Source organism: Mustela lutreola, chromosome 15 (genome assembly GCF_030435805.1).
Source record: "Mustela lutreola isolate mMusLut2 chromosome 15, mMusLut2.pri, whole genome shotgun sequence".
Taxonomy (NCBI): domain Eukaryota; kingdom Metazoa; phylum Chordata; class Mammalia; order Carnivora; family Mustelidae; genus Mustela; species Mustela lutreola.
Genome location: NC_081304.1, coordinates 19,889,470 through 19,903,459, shown reverse-complemented (window position 1 = coordinate 19,903,459; position 13,990 = coordinate 19,889,470). Strand labels below are relative to the sequence as shown.

Genomic DNA, 13,990 nt, shown 5'->3' with positions numbered 1-13,990 from the left:
GGCGCCCTAAAAAGGATTTTTATTTATTTATTTATTTATTTTTTTAAGATTTTATTTATTTTATTTGACAGACAGAGATTACAAGTAGGCAGAGAGGCAGGCAGAGAGAGAGGAAGGGAAGCAGGCTCCCTGCTGAGCAGAGAGCCCGATGCGGGACTCGATCCCAGGACCCTGAGATCATGACCTGAGCCGAAGGCAGCGGCTTAACCCACTGTGCCACCCAGGCGCCCTAAAAAGGATTTTTAAAGATAAATCTGACCTACAAGGCTTAAATTTTATTCCAGATAAAAGATGAGCTATCTCCCCAATTAAAACAAACTTCTCTCTTAAGCCTTCTTAAAATGAATAATATACTTAGAAAAATAAGTCATATCATATACATCATGGTTTTCATGATGTAAATACTCAGAAAAGAACTGAACTTATCCATTAGCATCTCCATAAGAGCTTATGAAAAGGCTCAATTACTCATGAAATTATAACCCAACAATGTGAGGTGGTGGACATGATTTAGAGAAAGAATAAATACTTAGAATCACAGCTGTACAGAACCTGGCCTGAAGCACGAATTCACATTGGATGCCCCAGTCAATCACTCAGCCAAAAAGAACCCTGAGGCGGCCAAGATACAATAACAATTCTATCAAATAGGTTGTTGTTCCCATTTTACAGATAAGGACTGAAATGTGAAGCAATCACAAAGATAATGGTACCACCAGAACACAAATTTAGAATCTTCAAATTCCCAGGCTAGTGGAGGCAAATGATCTGTCTTATCTCTGGTGTGCGATCTCTGACAAGCACATTCCTCTTCGAATTGGTTATATAAGCAATCATAAGAAGAAAGGAAAATCGTAATTTTACGTACGGGGGCACCTGGGTGGCTCAGCCATTTAGCATCTGACTCCGGCTGGGTCATGATCCTAAGGTCCTGGGATGGAGCCCTGTATCTGGCTCCCTGCTCCTTGGCAAACCTGCTTCTCTCTCCCCCTCTGCTTCTGTTCCCTCTCTCACTGTCTGTCAAATAAATAAAATCTTTTTAAAAGAATGTACACCTAGGGGTGCCTGTGTGTCTCAATGGGTTGAGCCTCTGCCTTCAGCTCAGGTCATGATCCCAGGGTCCTGGGATAGAGCCCCACGTCAGGCTCTCTGCTCAGCAGGGAACCTGTTTCCCCCTCCTCCTCTACCTGCTTCTCTGCCTACTTGTGATCTGTCTCTGTCAAATAAATAAATAAAACCTTTAAAAAAAAATGCACACTTAAAAAGAATTTTACATTCATTTATTACATGTAATAAATGAAAGTTAACTTTATTATGAAGACATGTCTGAAGGGTGCCTGGGTTGCTCAGTGGGTTAAACATCCAACTCTTGATTTCAGCTCAGGTCATAAACTCAGGGTCATGAGACTGAACCCCATGCAGGGCTCTGGAGTCCACTTGTCCCTCTCCCTCCCCTCTGCCTCTCTCCTCTCTCATACTCACTAAAACAATTAAGTAAATAAAATCTTTAAGAAATAGTATTAAAAGAGAGCCTGGGTGGCTCAGTGGGTTAAAGCCTCTGCCTTCAGCTCAGGTCATGGTCCTAGGACCCCTGGGATTGAGCCCCGCATGGGGCTCTCTGCTCAGCAGGGAGCCTGCTTCCTTCTCTTTCTTCCTGCCTCTCTGCCTACTTGTAGTCTCTGTCAAATAAATAAATTAAATCTTTAATTTTAAAAAATGAAATATTATTTTTAAAAAAGACGTCTGAAATAGACATGCCTGAAACTTATTATAAAGACATGTATGAAATTAATCAAAGCAGTCAGAAACTGTCTTAATACGTTTATGTATGGTCTACCAATATAGTAAGACTGAACATTAATCTGGTAAAGTCATGACTTTTTTTGATAGTCATAATCCACCCCTAATTAATATTAAAGTTCATAAATACTAAGAGGAGTAAACAGACGAAAAGGAAATACCCAGGGGCCCCGAGATCAAGAGCGATGTGCCCCTCTAACTGAACCAACTAAGCACCTGAGCATGTGACTCTTGATCTTGGGGTTATGAGTTCAAGCCCCACATTGGGTATAGAGATTACTTAGGATTTTTAAATAAATAAATAAATAAATAAATAGAAAGGAAGGCAGGGAGGGAGGGAGGATCTCCAAAGCTTTTTTCCTTAGTAAACTACATGCCTACCATTTACCTTTATCTCCAAAACAACAATGATTCTAAACCCTGTGGACATGACTCTGCTAATCTGAAGAAAGATTTTAAGACTTAACAGTTCTTCAGAGCAAAACGTCTCAAGCCGGGCGCCTGGGTGGCTCAGTGGGTTAAGCCACTGCCTTCAGCTCAGGTCATGATCTCAGGGTCCTGGGATCGAGGCCCACATTGGGCTCTCTGCTCAGCAGGGAGCCTGCTTCCTCCTCTCTCTCTGCCTGCCTCTCTGCCTGCTTGTGATCTCTCTCTGTCGAATAAATAAATAAAATCTTAAAAAAAAAAAAAATGTCTCAAGCCAAGGACCACCTACATCAGAATACCTGACTGCTTGTTAAAACAACCCTAGATCTATTAAATCAGACTCTCTGGGTCAAAACAGTAGAATCTTCTTTTTCTTTTTGAAACAAGTGTCCTGGAGGTTCTTGTACTAAAATCTTTAGACCAACAGTTCTCAAACTTTTTGCTCTCAGGACCCCTTTATATCCTTAAAAATAAGAACCTCAAAGAACATTTGTTTATGAAGGTTCTATCTACCAATTATTTACTATATTAGAAATTAAAACAGAAATTTAAAAATATTAATTCATTGGGGTGCCTAGGTGGCTCAGTGGATGGAAGCCTCTGCCTTCGGCTCAGGTCATGATCCCAGGGTCCTGGGATCGAGCCCCACATCGGGCTCTTTGCTCCGTGGGGAGCCTGCTTTCCCCTCTCTCTCTGCTTGCCTCTCTGCCTACTTGTGAGCTGTCAAATAAATAAATAAAATTTTTTAAAAATATTAATTTGCTTAAAAATAATAAACCTATTATATGATAACATGAATAACATTTCTATGAAAAGTAACTATAATTTCTAAAATTAGTGGAAAGAGTGACACTGTAAAAGTTTTAGAAATTTCTCTAATGTCTGGCTTAATCGAAGACATCTGGAGTCTCATATCTGCTTTTGCATTCAATCTGTTGCAGGATGTTGCTTTGATGAAGAAAACTTGATGTCACACTGGTTGGAAAAGGGAGGAGACTATCTTAATAGCCTTTACAGATAATTCTGGATATTCCATAACACCACATAACACCACACCAAAATTCACAAGTGGTCATTTCTTTTATTTTTTTTTTAAGATTTTATTTATTTGACAGACAGATATCACAAGTAGGCAGAGAGGCAGGCAGAGAGAGAGGAAGGGAAGCAGGCTCCGCACCGAGCAGAGAGCCCAATGCGGGGCTCAATGCAGGGCTCAATCCCAGGATCCTGGGAGCATGACCTGAGCCGAAGGCAGAGGCTTTTAACCCACTGGGCCCCCCAGGCGCCCCAACAAGTGGTCATTTCTTAAAGATCAGATGCAATGTGGATTGCATGCCACTGGATCTCAATTAACTTTTCATACTCAGCTGCAATGAGATCCACTAGTCTATCTGGCATTTTGAACAGAATGTTTTCCCAAGCATGATCTATTCATGTTGTGCATTAATCATCTGGAAAACACTATCTCAGAGACACGTAAACCTTCCACATGTCAATATATTTCATTATGAACTATCAAAAAATCACATCTGTTTTACCATAAAAAAATTCCACTCGTTAATATGGGAAAGCTGTCAAACTCACAATTTTTCTCCCAAGTTTTCTCAAATTCTAATTCTTACTCAAAAGTTTCAATTTTATCATTGGCAACAAATACTGCCAGCCAGTTGTTTTCTGGAAGAGACAGCTTCTCTTCTTTCATTTTTGAGAAAATGTCTACCAACATCCCAGCTGGTCTATCATTCTTTCACAGTAAAAACAGGATTTCAAGAAAAAAAAGGAGCTAGTTTGAGATTATAACTGAAAATGTTCCCACAAGAGATCTCCCCTGAGACAACCATCATACTTCCATGATGTTGCAGGGAAGAGCTCTTGTGGAACATTTCAGTTATCATCTCAAACTAGCTGCTTTTTTCCTGAAAACGTTGTTTTCTATCTTTAGATTCTGCAGTCTATGGCTATCATTAGGAGATTAAATAAATTATTAAAATTTTTAAAAAACACTTAAAAGAAAGAGGTGCCTGGCTAGCTTTGCCAGTAGAGCACATGACTCTTGATCTTGGGGTCATGAGTTTGAGCCCCACCTTTGGGGGGTAGATTATACTTTAAAAAGAAAAAAATATATAAATATATTATAGCATCCATAGCCTAGAATACTGGGCAGATCTTAAAAAACACCAGACAGGGGTGCCTGGCTGGCTCAGTTGGAAGAATATATGACTCTTGATCTCACACTTATGAGTTTGAGACCCAGGTTGGCTGTAGAGATCACTTAAAAATACAATCTTAAAAACAAACACACACAAAAACATGAAACAAAACATATCCACATGGAGGGTTTACTAAGATAAACAAAGTGACAAAAAGTAAGATACAGTTATATGTATAATGTACTATATTCTTTGGCAAGGGAAAAAGAGAAAATAATATGTTTGCCTGCATACAAATGAAATCACCCAGAGAAGAATAAAAACTAGGCGACTAGCTGTCCCTGAGAAAGAGAATTTGAAAGAAAATTTGAGAATCTGGAAGAAAACCTTCCACTTACTACTAAATTTTTGTACTGATTAAACTTTTTCTTTTTTTTTGTTTTCCTAAAATATTACTTTTACGATAAAGAAAGCCAGAGTCTGGAACCGAAAAACAAAACTGATATTCTTGCAGCCAATCTGTGGTTAAGACTAGCTAGCATTTATCTTTCCTGGGGGAAAGGGGAAGTAGTTGAATCCACAGACTGTAGGGTGTGTGGGTTTTCTCTACCTGCCACCTCCAACCTCCTTCTCCCTTACTCGGAAGATATTCTCACTGGGTATATAAGAATGGTACTTTCATTGTAAAGCTTAGGGTAAACTAAGGCAGATCACACAGGGCACTTCTGACCCAGGACACCTTAGATATTCCTATAGAAAGATTTTAATTAATAAGCTTTATTTTAAGGGGTGCCTGGGTGGTTCAGTCATTAAACATCTATCTGCCTTTCGCTCAGGTCATGATCCGGGGATCCAGATTTTGGATCCAGATCCAAAATCCTCCCCAGATTTTGCTCCCTGCTTGGTGGGGAGCCTGCTTCTCTCTGTCTCCCACTCCCTCTGCTTGCGTTCCTGCTCTTGCTCTCTCTGTCAAATAAATAAATAAAATCTTTTTTAAAAAATAAGCTTTACTTTTTAAAGCAGTTTTTAGGTTCAAAGCAAAATTGAGTGAAATTGAGCAGAAAGTACAGAGTTCCCATAAACCACCTCCCCAACCCCAACAGGCACAACCTCGCCCATTATCAATGTCTGGCACCACAGTGGAACATCGAGAAACAGGAATTTCAGATGGCTCCATGAACCCAATATTCTCCAACCATTATTAGGACCTTAAGGGTCCCCACGTGCTTCTCTGCAGTTACAGTCCACTCTTATGCGCGTAAATGCAAAGGGACAATAACACATAGTATTAAGAACAAATACTGAGGGGCGCCTGGGTGGCCCAGTGGGTTACTCTGCCTTCAGCTCAGGTCATGATCCCAGGATCCTGGGACTGAGCCCATATCGGCTCTCTGCTCAGCAGGGAGCCTGCTTCCCCCCCACACACACACCCTGCCACCTGCCTCTCGGCCTACTTGTACTCTCTCTCTCAGTCAAATAAATAAAATCTTTAAAAAGAAAAAAAAGAACAAATAATGATATTTGTGGGGCACCTGGTTGCTCAGTCGGTTGAGTCCCTGACTCCCGACTTTGGCCTGGGTCATGATCTTGCAGTCATGGGGTCAAGTCCTACATGGGGCTCCATGCGGGCGAGGGGTCTGTCTGGGATTCTCTCTCTCCTTCTCCCTCTGCTATTCTCTCTCTCTCTTTCTCTTAAAAAAAACAAAAACAAAAACAACCCAAGAGATCCTAAACAGAATGCAGTATCAGTTCAGAAAAAAAAGGGGGGGGGCTAGGTTCCCTCTCTCTCCGTTGAGAGTCAGTTAAGTGTCTGACTCTTGGTTTTGGCTCAGGTCATGATCTCAGGTCTTGAGATGGAACCTCACCTAGGGCTCCGGAGTCTGCTTGTCCTTCTCCCTCTGCTCCTTCTCCTCACTCTCTCTCAAATAAATAAATATTTTTTTTAAAAAAAAAAGATTTTATTTGGGGTGCCTGGATGGCTCAGTCATTAAGCATCTGCCTTTGGTTCAGGTCATGATCCCAGTGTCCTGGGATCGAGTCCCACATCGGGCTCCCTGCTGCAAGGGAAGCCTGCTTCTCCCTCCCCCACTCCCCCTGCTTGTACTCCCCCATCACTGTCTCTCTCTCTCTCTCTCTCAAATAAATAAATAATTTTTTTCAAAAAATTTTTTTAAAGATTTTATTTATTTATTTGACACAGAGAGAGAAATCACAAGCAGGCAGAGCAGCAGGCAGAGAAAGCGGGGGGAAGCAGGCTCCCTGCTCAGCAGAGAGCCGGATGAGGGGCTCCATCTCAGGACCCTGAGATCATGACCTGAGCTGAAGGCAGAGGCTTAACCCAATGGGCTACCCAGACGCCCCTAAATAAATAAATAATTTTTAAAAAGAATATTGATACTTGGCTCCAGAACACTTTAATTATTCCACCTCCCCCTATGCATAAAAGTCACCAACTTAATTATGTTTGATTTTAGTTAATGTTTCAATAAATTGGCTTTCCCTAAACATACTGATAAAAAGAAGCCCAAATACCAAACTGATTTATCAGACAAAATGAGTCTAAGATTAAATATTTACCATATCTAAGCCACAAGTAGGAAAAAATAAATTCAAAGGCTATTTTAATGCTAACTCAATGCAACATTGCCCTCTGTTTGGTTTATAAGAGAGATAATTATACAGCTAACATCTGGGTTTGGGGGTTTTTGAGGATTACCCTGGTTGGGAGAGAAGGGGAGAACAAAGGAAGGTCTTACGTTTTTCATTCTGTCATAAAAACAGCATAGGCTAAATAGCAAAACAAAAGTACATTAGAAGAGATTCGAAAAACATGCATTTTAGGAAGCTTTCACCTAAGCAGATGCTCAAATTCAGACTCAAATCCTCCATTTCTCATAACCAGAATGAGTGGTCAGGCTACCGAAAACTAATAAAATCAATCAACAAAGCGGGAAAGCAGGTGGTTAACACCAGGCGGGGCAGGGTTTTCCTAAATTGAGCTCACCTTCGCTAATCTCAATCAGTTTTCAGAAATGGCTTTTACAAAAACTACCCAAACATCCCCCTAATAATCTGTACTCCTCCTCCACAACAGGGAAGCCATTTATCTACCAGAAGGTTTACTTTCTCTTTCAAGCTCCGCAGGCTTCCTCCTGCCCCACATACTTGCTAGAAGCAATGGGGCGGCCCTTCCTTCCTGGCTTCTTGGATCCCGAACTGGAGAGCTAGTGTGAGAAAACCTGTTTCACGGAGAAGCTGAGTGGTTCTTCTTAACCGCAAGACTATTTTGAATACAGATGCACTTTGCAAAGGAAAGTTACAGGACAAGAAAATAATGCTCTATTCCTCGGGTGAAAACATATGCACTTACACACACACACACACACACACACACACACACGAAAGGACAAATCATCTCCTAGCCACAGACATGTCATTCATTCCCCTTGGGAAGCACCACACCATCCCCCCCAAAACGGTATGCTGCCCCACCTTCAGAGCCCGACGCCTCTCCCCCTCAAACCTTCAACATCCTGTGTACTTCTGGTGTTAGGAACTCCAAGCGGCTGTTCAAATTCCTAAGGGGTAATACATTTTTTTTTTTAAAGATTTTTTTATTTTATTTATTTGTCATAGAGAGAGAAGCGAGAGCAAGCACAGGCAGACAGAGTGGCAGGCAGAGGCAGAGGGAGAAGCAGGCTCCCTGCCAAGCAAGGAGCCCGATGTGGGACTCGATCCCAGGACGCTGGGATCATGACCTGAGCCGAAGGCAGCTGCTTAACCAACTGAGCCACCCAGGCGTCCCAGGGGTAATACATTTTTAATGTGTCGACTACTACTTAAAATAAATGGCCCATAATCAGAGCCTTTGGAAGATGTAGAGAGACCTGTCACAAGAGCATTCGTGTAAACAGGAATTTACGGGTTGCCTATTCCTTTTACGTGACAGCCTCCATCTCCTCCACCACAATGTAAATCCCCCTGGTCCCTATTCATTTAGTTTTTTCCTATTAGGTTAGAATCTCCCAATTACTCCTTCTTTCCTTTGGGTCATTAATGGCCCCCATGAATCATAACTTGCCTGACTTTGTAGGTGGATAGATACTGTAGTTTTTAATGATATTAATTATTAGCATTCAAATTTTAGCTATCTGCCAGGCACCAGACAAAGTACTTCTTATGCATTATCTTGTGGGGTCCTTGGCTAGCTCAGCCCATAAGGCATGAGACCCTTGATCTAGGGGTGCTAAGTAGAAGCCCCATATTGGCCATAGAGTCTACTATAAACAAACAAACAGTGGCACCTGGGCAGCTCAGTTGGTTGGGTGGCTGCCTTCGGCTCAGGTCATGATCCCAGGGTCCTGGGATAGAGCCCCACATCAGGCAACTTGCTCAGAGTGGAGCCTTCTTCTCTCTCCCTCTGGCTGCTGTTCCCCCCACCCCACCCCGGCTTGTGCTCGATAATCAAGCAAATAAATTCTTTAAGACAAACATATACAAATACATATATACACACATTATCTTGCTTAATCCTCACAACTTCCCAGCAACAAAGCCTGGTATCTGTATTTTATGGCTAGAGAAACTGAAGCCAGGAAGTTAAAGCACTGACCTTGCAAGGTCTAAGAGGTGCTGGATTCGGAAATAAAGCCCAAGGAGTCTGACCTCACAGTCCATTCTTTTACTTCCCATAGCAGCTTTGGCTCATGAGACCCTCAAACACAAGGCCCAAGCATTTTGACAGTACAATGTTACATTAGGAATGCTCAAAATGAGTTCCTTGTCCAATGGAGTTATAAAGCAAGCCAAAGGTCAGGCAAAAGTTCAGTGATTAAAAGAGTCATTTATTGGGGCACCTGGGTGGCTCAGTGGGTTAAGCCTCTGCCTTCGGCTCAGGTCATGATCCCAGGGTCCTGGGATGGAGCCCCACATCGGGCTCTCTGCTCTGCAGGGAGCCTGCTTCCTCCTCTCTCTCTGCCTGCCTCTCTGCCTACTTGTGATCTCTGTCAGATAAATAAAGAAAAAATCTTTAAAAAAAAAAAAGAGTCATTTATTCTTATGGGTGGGGGTAGCAGAAAGAAAACCCAGATAATCCAAACCTTATCATATTTTGCGAGGTAGATTTGCCTTCCTTATTGTTTTTTTATTAGGCTATTAGAAAGAAATTTGCTATAATTATGTCCAAGTTAGGGCACCTGGGTGGCTCACTGGGTTAAGCCTCTGCCTTCAGCTCGGGTCATGATCCCAGGGTTCTAGGATAGAGGCCGGCATCGGGCTCTCTGCTCAGCGGGGAGCCTGCTCACCCCCCCCCCCACCTGCCTCTCTGCCTACTTGTGGTCTCTGTCAAATAAATAAATAAAATCTTTAAAAAAAAGTCCAAGTTAAACTGGTAAGTAGAAAAAGGTACAAAAAATCTGGAGATACACACACCATTAACCATTAATACAAGTATTAACAAGATATATATTATATATATATCCACACATACATATATATATATAAAATACATAGAGCTTATAGTTCTACAAATTTAAATATTTTGTAACAGCATATATTTCTTTTGTAAGCAGGACCAAACAACTTAGTTTTGATAACATGTGAACCCAATAAGGAACAGAAAAGAAGGGGGAAGAGCCACAGCTCAGCAGCTTCCTTTCCCCTCAGTTCAGTCCTCCTAAATTAAGAACTTACACTTGCAGCTCCCTGGACACACTGCTGTTTTAAGCCTCTGCACATTCATGTTCCCTGGCCTTGAATGCAACATTCACCACTCAACTTTATCAGGAGAACTCCTATTCAAACCTACAAAACATAGGTGTTCCGACCTGATAAAGACCCTTTTCATAGGTGTTCTGACCTGATAAAGACCCTTGGTCATAAGCCTTTTTCTCACCCCTAAAGAAAATGAATCTCTTTTCTGGGACAATTAGTAAGAACTTACATTTATGGAGTTCTTACTGTGTGCCAGGCATTATGCTAAGCATTTTACCTGTATTTTCTCAATGCATCTTCAACAGTTCCAGGAGATAGGCCCTGTTACCCTCTACCTTTAGAGATAAGAAACTGAGACTCAGGTTCTGAGGAGGAAGCAGCTGATCCAGGATCTGATCCCAGACTTGTCTGACTCCAGAGCATTAGATGTGAACCTCTTATCCTGTCACCTCCCCTGCCCTGTTTCCTTACTAAAGCAACACACACCCTCGTCTGCATCACGCCTCTAGATCCCTGAAAATAGGAAGCATATTTCATTACCCTTCGATACCACCAAGCACAGTAATTGGCTCTCAGTATAAAATGTCTGCCAATAATTAATTAATTAAAACAAAATGAAATGAAATAAAATGTTTGCCGGCCTGATCTAAGAGTTCTGACAATCCTCACATAATGAGAACTGAGCAGAATAGAAATTCATTCTTCCACATGCTGCTCCTTTTAAGAACTAGAGACATTTCAAACAACTGACCACCAAAGTACCATCTGGCCATCCGGACTAAAGTACACCACAGTAAGCGGAGGTTCTGAGGGACAAACATGTAACTGGGATATTAATCCTTTTCACCGTGACTGACAAAGTCTGAAAAGGCCGGGCAAAGTCATCCTACTGTATCTCACCAAGGTTGCTCTAGGAACCAGGACTTCAAGATCTGGGGACACCCTTCAGTGCTCTTTTGGTGGTTTTTATGAATGACCCAAAAGTTCCAGTAGAATTGTTTAAATATGGAAGACATAAAATATAAGTGGCCATTTACAGCCAACCAAAAATCCTAAAAGACATTTCTGCCCTTAAACACACAGATCTGTTAAGTCAGAACACCTCTCTGGGTGCTGGCCCAATTTATAAGCTCAGCCCCAAGGACAATTCCCCTAGGGAAGATGCCATGTGCACTGATCTACTTTGTACAAATTAACCAATGCTAGGCACGTGCCCAACACACAGGAGGCACTCACTCCACAATTAAACACCAATACTTGGCCTCCTACATCTTTGAAAGGACAAAACCTGAAATTCCATGGTCTGGCCTCAAGACCTCTTATGAGTAGACACTCCTCCCCTACTTACCTTCCTAATCTACCAGGATTTTATTCCTACTGTACCACCATACCTCCTTACCCCCAATTCTTTACACCTATCAAATTCAGCTATTATTTGGGACTCAGATCAAATCTCTCCTTTGGCAAGACGACTTCCTAGACCATTCCAGACCTTATAACCTCTTCTTCCTCTGAAGACCTATAGCACTTAGTAAAGCACTGTCCAAAAGAACTTTCCAGGACAATGAAAATGTTCTATAGCTATGATACTTTTTTTTTTAAGATTTTATTTATTTATTTCACAGACAAATCACAAGTAGGCAGAGAGGCAGGCAGAGAGAGAGGGGGAAGCAGGCTTCCTGCCAAGCAGAGGGCCCGATGTGGGACTCTATCCCAGGACCCTGGGATTATGACCTGAGCCAAAGGCAGAGCCTTTAACCCACTGAGCCACCCAGGTGCACCAGCTATGATACTTTTAACATGTAACAGCTACCTCATTGAATGATGGCACAGATTTAAGGTCTCAGCACCTCTTTAAGGACATGTTGTTGTACAGGGATAATGCATTTATCAAGCCCCTCAGTGGACTGCAAGTCCTGTGAACAAAGCCTCTGATTTTTCATGGCAACTTTCACAAAGTCACAAAAGGCAAATATGTGTTGATCTATACACCACCTCTGGGGAATCCATAAGGTAAAAAAGATGCTGGACTCAGCATCTGGAATGCTCACTACCTCGGCCCCATCTCCCATTGGAAAGTTAAAGAGAACCAGAGCCAGGAAGGAGAAAGCAACTTTCTAGAGACACGAATGATCACCGATCAAGCCACAAAGCACCGATCAAGCCACAAAGCAATTTTTTCTCCCTCTCCATTAGCAAATAGCTAAATTCTGACAAGTTACACTAACTAAAAAGTTTGTGACTTCCCAAGTTAGACACAGCAGATGAAAAAATAACCTAAGCATACCCTGTTTCTACTTATTTTTGCACCTGTACTGGCTATCTCCCTTGGAGTCTTAACAGCCTAATGGTGGTATTTCACTGTCCAGAGAGATTTTATAATTTCAGTGACACTTTTCCCAGCAGGGTCTGGACTCACTGTAAATCAAGACCTAATACTTAACATAGACAGACAAAATAACACAAAATATACCAAAAATACGAGTTCCACCACTGTGACATTCTGCTGCGTTGGGCAAGCGCCTTGTTTCTTTGGCCTCAGTTTTCTTATCTATAAAATGGGGATAATGTCATGTGAACTATCTAGCCTTTGTAGGGCAAGTCATAGCTGTGGATATTTCTAAACAGTTATTCTTGCCAAAAGTACTATATACAGAAAGAAAAGATCCGTGAATTTGCTAGTGGTTCTCCGTGGTGGATATGCTAACGAATATACAGACTTTAAGATCAAACCTCTAATATCTAATTTTTTCCCCTGGTATTGCAGACTTCTTTTCTCCATCTCACTATGCAAATATCTGAGCAAAAATTCTGCTAGTATGCCAGTTTGGCACATGTAACAAGGAAACAAATGTGTTGATTCAAGGAACACAGACATATTTAATATAGAACAGAAATTTGGCTGAATCAAGTCATAACAGTCCAAATCCACATATGAAAGACTGAGATGATTTATAGTTCTGATTTATTCCAACCAATGCTTTATCAGCAAAGCCAGCCAAAAAGTTACAAACCATACACAGAATATAACCTGTAGATGCACACATGATAAAAACCAGCAGATACACATTATGCACATTTTTATTTAAAAAAAAAAAGTGTGTGCCAATACCAGACACAAAGATGTGCACTAAATATGGAAAAAGCAAGTTGGATGACGGTGTGAATTTTGCTAACTTAAGCCCAACCACACCCCCCAATCACAGGTAAAGTTTGCACACATGGCTTTGCCAAGGCCAGCCTGTCTTTGTTTCCTTCTGCGTTTACCCAAGATCTTGGCTCTAAGACAGAAAACTCCCACTCTCGATTGGTTCATTCTGTCCTATGCAATTAAGCAACACCACAATCCAGTAAACGCAAGGGCTCAATTATTTATCTTCTGGCCAAGTTTACCAGGTGTTTATAAAAGAACAATGTCAAGGAAGAAAGAGGTTTATTTCTCTCTAGAACTGGCTTGATAGAGGTTTTATTTTGCTTTGTTTTTAGAAGGGGAGGAGAGAAGCAAGGTTTAATGTATGGGGGGAAAAAAAGACGGGAGGGAATTTAAAAAAGAGTCCAAGACTGTCAATTTCCCTACAGGAAACTTGATTCTTATGCAATAATCCTAGCCACAACCAACCAGCCTGTGGGGCTGCAGGGGGGAGACACCTATTCCTACCTCTAGAGGGGCACAGCTGGCTCCTAAAGGAAAGAGAACAGGGCAAGGCCGAGGAATTGGCTCAGCCGGGAACTGGCCGCCGGGGAGAGGGGAGAAAGCTCTTTCCAACACCCCCACGCCCCTGCCCGTGATCTCTGCCTGCGTGACAGTTGCTCCTGTTGCCGGAACGTCCCCAGAGCCTCGGGGAGCAGGAAGTCGGGGGGCTGTCCCTCACTCCTACCACCCCCACCCTGGGTGCTTTCGC

At 42.0% G+C, this 13,990-nt stretch overlaps 1 protein-coding gene across 4 annotated transcripts in view; it reads right to left on the bottom strand.

Moving 5' to 3' along the window:
* STAT3 (signal transducer and activator of transcription 3) overlaps positions 1-13,990 on the bottom strand; it is a 73,771-nt gene that overhangs the window by 59,256 nt on the left and 525 nt on the right. The window lies entirely within an intron of this gene.